Source organism: Apteryx rowi, unplaced genomic scaffold (genome assembly GCF_003343035.1).
Source record: "Apteryx rowi isolate R43461 unplaced genomic scaffold, aptRow1 scaffold_319, whole genome shotgun sequence".
Taxonomy (NCBI): Eukaryota; Metazoa; Chordata; class Aves; order Apterygiformes; family Apterygidae; genus Apteryx; species Apteryx rowi.
The window spans coordinates 905,063-911,771 of record NW_020449630.1 but is presented as its reverse complement, the minus strand read 5'-3'; positions in this window follow the sequence as shown (position 1 = coordinate 911,771).

Genomic DNA, 6,709 nt, shown 5'->3' with positions numbered 1-6,709 from the left:
ATAAAATTCAGTTGTAATCTCTCTGCACAAAATCCTAGCGGATTTAAACCTCTAATCCACATATCCATGTTTACGCATCTAATATTTTTAGCCTTTAGATCAGCACCTTTACTTTTTTAAAGAGTTTCCCAAAAAACRTGTCCAGGGCAAAGTAGGAACAGCACTTCAATAATGTGATTCCCTGTCCTATGACCTCCTTCCAGATGCTCAACTCACTTACACCATAAGGACATTTTTATAGGGTGGATCTAACACTCTTAGCTCAAATCATATTACATTTAATAGTCCTGTTAAAAAATCCTCATTACTAATCCTCTTTAAAAATGTTTATAGGAGAAAGCATTCTTGACATCCTCCAGAAACTATGCATTTTTCTTGTTAGATAGTTGCTCAGGCACCTATTCTTTTTGCACATGCAAAAATCCATGACATACTGAATCCCTATGAGTTGTCTGCTGTTAAATTCTTCAGTTTTCTTCTAATTTGCAGACTTCCAAGCCGTCCTCTATGTCCTCTGCTACTGCTGCTAGACTCATTAATGAAGTCTGGAGGCTAGGTTTTTAGAACTGCAGAGTGTGGGATTCTGAGGCAACAGATGCTCTGAGATGACTCAGAGACACTTCATATCGTAGACCTCATCTTTGCAGTCAAGGGTCTTGAATCTGAATTTCAGAAAGAGATGCAAACTATGCTGAAGTTTTTGCGATGCAGAGAACTGAACTTGAAGAACTGATCAGCTCCTGCATGTGTTCAAAACCTGAATCCAGGGCTGTATTGGTAAGGAATGAACTCAGCCTGTCACTAAGGTACCTAAATCTGTGCCCGAGTATACAGCCCCTATAGCATGCATCAAGGAAGTATCTCTTGTGGCTTTCTTTTGGGTAGTAATTTCTCTGTCTTTTTTTGGCTCTTTGGAACTTACATAATTGCTTTATTGGAATGGTCATAAGATTTGGAGCTGCACAATAATTATTACCCTGAGTATCTGACTCTTACATTTTAAGATCTACAACTCTGAAAGAGGAGACACTGTTGGTAGAAGGTACCTTGGGAGGTTTGAATTTATTATAAATCAAAATAATCTATACTGTCTCCTACTCACAAAATTGTATTCTGGGAGCTTGTTAGAGTCAACTCAGAGTTGACTGAGACTCTTAATTCACAAAGATGAGGGACAAGAGACATTTGCATTGAGATAAGAAAAAACTGTTGATCTGATTCTCATTACAAATCAAATTTATTCATTCTGGAATTCAATCTACCATATTTAAGCTGGTTAGTAGGACTTTAAAAATCAAGAGTGGAGTCTTCGTTCTTTAAAAATAGATTTAACAAGATTATCTATTAAAAATAAGAGATACTTATTTTGTGCAAATTTAGCCAACAGRTACTTATAATCAAAGCATGATAACAAGTTCCCATTATTTGGTTATAGGCCTCTGCTGGCTTAGGTCCCACAGTGGGAATTTTTGAGAGAGTTCTTTGTACTCAAGAGCCTAATCAAAAACAAGACTCAGCTCTGTATTTTCCTCCGCAAAGTCAATGGACTAAACTCATCAAAGTCATAGGGATAAATTTAGCTCAATGGGTCTTTGTAAAAATGTTTATAACACAAATGGTGGCTATTCACAAAGGAAGTAACAGAGAGTCTGTAGCTGGGTTTGTTTGTTTGTCACCTCAATCAGCAGCTGGAAGGTATCTCCAGAAAGAAATACAATATATGGCTTCTTGTGAGTCTGAAAAAAGCCCACCCTGGCATTGTGTAAGCTCTTGGTTGCCCAGTTCCAAGAAGATGATGGGCATCTTTGTGCTGCACTTATTAGGTACAGTTAAGAATATTATTAAAAGCTCATAGATGCAATTCATTCCAGCTGGTGCAATAAATAAGTAAATAAGTAAAGTTAAGGATATTTCCTCTGAAGTCAGAAGATTCAGCATTTGCACCGCCTTACCTCTGCTGAGGGAAGGCAACTGCACGTTCAGCGAGGCCTCCACTGGAAACGGCAGTTGTGGGAACTCCCCAAGGCATGTGAGGATTGCTGTACCCCCTGCCAGGGATGGCCATGCCCATTCTCAGGTGTCTTTATCACAGCAAACGCCCATGGGGATCCAGCTTGTCTAGAAACAGCTTTCTGCTGCCAGCAGCCCTCCACTTGGCATTAAGGCATCTGACACTGATGTAAGTGAACCACGCCTTTCATAGCAATTGAATCTTGGTGCCAAAGGCAGGCTCTGTGTTAGAAGCAAATAGTGAAGGAGCTTAGACAGTTGTGCGAGGGGGATGTATAGCAATATCTGTTAGCAATACTTCCCTGCTTTGGCTAAACATTTGCGAGTGCTATTCCAGGTACTCCAGTTCCTGATGTTTTTTGCCAGCAATGAGTTAAATTCCTAACACAGACAAGGCTGAATCAGTGAACAGTTCTTGATTTCCAGCTTTGCAAACACCTTTGACCAGCATCTCAAAGTATAACTGTCTGAGAGCATATTAATGAGCAGCTACTTCCCAATGGGAACTGTTAYATCAGCATTTCTTCTCTTTGTTTTGTTTCCTGTTGCTATCCTGAGTGGTGACACAGAGCTGCATGAGCAGCTTGAAGATGACTGTAGCAGTGAAGATATCTAAAACAGCCTGGAGGACTTGGGATACAGAAGCAAATATCCTAGCCTTGGAATGACAGCTTTCTTTCATCTGAAGATGGGGTTATGAATACAGCATTTACTGTTATACCTTCAAACAGAAATGATGGCATAATGGACCAACAATTCTGCTGTGATTCTGCAGCTATGAAAGTGCATAAACTGAAAGGCCAGGGGGAATGAGTCTTTTTAAGTTAGCCTTAATTTCTGCACAGACACTGAAGTATAATGGGAAGCCAGAAATGGACATATACAACGCTGTATTTAACCCGTGGGAGTTTTTCTCAAGAAGAAGGGCTGGGCACATTATGTCAGAAATTATGTTTGGTGCTAATGATGTATTAGACAGGAGATAACAAGCCTTTCAGGGATTCCTAAATGTATTACTTGTTAATTTAGGAGGTACCCTAGGTGAAACTCATGAGGTGGTACTAATTTAAAAGGTATTGTGAGTAACTCAAATTGCTAGAGGGCTGAAATGTAAATCCCATTGCCCACCAGGGAAAACAAAAATGCACCTTCTATTAAGTCTCTGATCTGTCCTTTGCTTGCCACAGGGAATAGCATAATTTAGAAAGTTGCCTTCTAGGATGTTGAACAATCATGCCTCATCAGTGAGGTCTCTAGATTAAAAATGTGAATATTTTTGCATTACTAGAGGGRTTATTATATCTGGCTTAATATTTCATATATTTGACATCAAACTACCAACTAAGCACTATAATGTATTAAAATACCCTTCTAGTCATATCATTTGACCACTTTTATATAATGAGGCTCTAACTGCATTTGTTCTGTGATACCATACAGTGATTTCATTTGTATTTTGTAGTGTTGGGCTGAGAAGGGATATTAAACTGACTGTGGCTAGTCAGTTCAGATCTATTTCTGAATTTTTAAGGATTCTGAAACAGTACTTCCTCCTGGAGGAAGAAGAGAAGTTTTTGTCTCAGCCACCAAAGCACAAAACTGATGCACAGTCGCCTTCTGCGGAGTGGGCTGCACCTTCAGGGGCACAGCAGCCAGCTGGAACACTGTTTCCAGCCCCATTTGATACCAGAACTAGTGAGCTGCCCTAACAGATAAATTCCAGTGTCAATGTATCTTATAACATGCTGTTGTGCATACCCTGGGCCCAGCTGCCTTTGTCTCCGCGTGCCTAAAATCCCCACTGAATTCAGTGGGAGCAGTTTCCCGCTGGGTGGGCTGGATTTGGCCCCATCCCATCGCGGTGAGCACCTCATGTGAGCAGAGCTCAAAAATCGCCGGAAGGACGTGGCATGGCACTGCCGAGCTTCAGCCCACATGTTCATGTCAGCTAGGTCCCTCCAAATCAGGCGAGCGAATTTATGTTTCTGGATCAGGTGTTGTTGCCTTCCCTTTTTTTATCCTACCTTTTCTTTCCTGTCCTGAAGTTACAGTAAATATCTCTTTGTGAACAGCACGATCATTACTGCTCTGTGTAATTGTATCTACGTATCATTGCTCCAACTTCAGAAGTGCACCTTCCTTTTTAAAGGACTGACACCGAAAATTAGAAGTGTATTACACGCAGGTGAAAGGGAGTGAGGCAGGTATACTTTTACAGCTGAAATAGAGAATTGCACACAAATCTCACCTTCTACAGCACATGGTAAAACCTGCAATTGGTCAAGAGAGTCTATTCATGCTTTTATATGTTACTAAATCATTCTAAGGCAACATAACACCAGGGGGACTGATATTCCTCATTTCTAAAACAGAGGTAACAGAGGCAAGGAATTTGTCTAGGGCTTCACTGGGAATAGGGATGGGCCTGTAGCAAATAAGTCAGGTGAAGGCTTCTTGTTTGTTTGTAGCTGCACCTGGAGCCCACAGGAGACTCTTTCCTATGTCTTTACCATTTGTGATAACCCTTGAGTATTTGGCTAGCTTAAATGTCCATTTAGAATTTTATTGGAGACTGAGGATTTATGAGCTACACGGGCCACTAAGTGGAAAACATATTCTGATCTTTAGGTTAGTTACTGTTTTCTGAGGCTTGTTAGCCACTTTTTACATATTCTGCTTGCTGTTTTACTTTTTTTTTTTTGTTATCCTCCAGTGAACTGCTGTGTAGTTGACCAAGACAGGTCTCGATTACTGATTAACTTGTTTTGGAGAGCAAATTCAGAAAAGAAGGGTTGAACCGGCATCAGTCAAGCAGTCAACATTAATTAAAAATGTCAAAACTTGTTAATAAGAAACAAAGAAGAAAAACAAAGAGAAAAGGAAGGAGAGTGGGTAGGAATAGAAAAGATACAATGTAATAAAACAAAGGGCAGAGGAAAAGAAAAAGACAGCAAAACAAATGGGAAAATACAGATAACTTGCATAAACGGGACTATACATAAGCTGTCTTGAGCTCTTACTAAAGTAACTGGATGTCTAGCAATATCCTCTAAGCTGGTGATTTTTTTTTCCCCTTGTATTTACCATTTATCTGACATTTTCAAATATATTGTTGCCAGTATGGAAAGGGCCTGGCAAATTTTGAGCATTTCTGCTGGGTATTTGTTGTTGGAACACTGCAGACAAGCCCAGGTCAAACTCAGAACAGCAAATCAGTGTTCTGGGGAGCAGATGAGAGAGGGAAATTGTTGCAGAAATCCCAGCGTGGTGACTCATCACCCTGGGAAGACTGGCAAGAGAAAAGCCATACTTATCTTTATCCAAATCTAGACTACACTAGACTGATGTAAATGTGAAAATGACTTACCCAGAAGAGCCATTAGCTTCAAAGGTAAGTCTTGAAATGTCACAGCTTTGCAACACATTAGCCTACATAAAGCACATTAAATGTCCTCTCTAATGGATACCTGATACACCAGATAAAATTCTGAGTCCCTGGTGAATTTCAACATCTTCCCCGAAGGCTGGTCCTTATGAGGTTTTGGACATTCTGGATTAGTTTTCTCACCTATGCACTCTAATTTCTGCATGCCTGGCAAAGGAAAATGAAACGTGTTAGCTACTGTTAATTCATACACAACTGAGATTTTGAGAAAAAATTAGACATAAAGAAAATCTATCCCTGGGGTCTGCAAAACCAAAGAGTTCCCAAGTCTAACTACAAGTGTTTATTTGTTGTCTGCCCTACAAGCCCTGGGGTATCATTTACAGCAGAGCAACGTAAACATCACCTTTATGTTTGCCCTTCAAGTAGGACTAGAAAATGAAGTACCTGAAGCCTGTGAGACACTGACTTTACATCTCCATACAGTGCAAGAAGAAGCTATTACAAGTCTTGCAATAAAGATTGCTATGTTGACTTTTCCAAATAAGATATGGAAGTTGAAGGGGAGGGGTAAAACATATACATCACCATTTGATAAAAGCCAATTATTATTAAAGTTCTTCTGAACTTAAACTAAATTTTGTACCAAGTGCATTTCACCTCCCTCTAGGGGTAGCTCAGGGAATGAGATGGGAAAATTCTTTAAACTTTTTCATTTGAGCCCCATACAGACATGCAGGCTAAATTAGACTCTAAAGTATTCAGTTTGGTATCAGATATATAAATGTTCTTAGATCAGATTGTGTAGAATTTAACTCCATTTCCATTTTGGTGGGCTATAGAACACATTTCAAATAGTTCACTGTTAGTACTACTAAACTTCTAGTGCCTATGAAACAGAAAATGAACATTTCTGCCTCTGTGATTATTGATCAGTAAAAAAACCAAAGAATGCAATTTGAATTCCTCTGTATTTTTTTAAATTCCTACATTTCGTAATAAAAGGTCCTAATGAACTTCTTGATATCTGAATGGAAGTAAAAGACACTCAGAAAAACTAATGTACAAAAAACTCAAAAGCAACAGAATTCTCCACTGTATGTATTTTAAGTCCTGCTTTGATACCAAGCTACCAGCACTTTATTTGCAGTGAAATATGCTAATATTCAGTCAGCTCACATATATTCCTCAGATATTATATTGCAAAGCACTGTGAAAACCTTCCAAATACTTCAAAACATACACAACCATACGCACACAAGCTCAGAGGGATTTTTTTTAACRAATTGATTTCAAGGTTCCTTAGTATCTTTG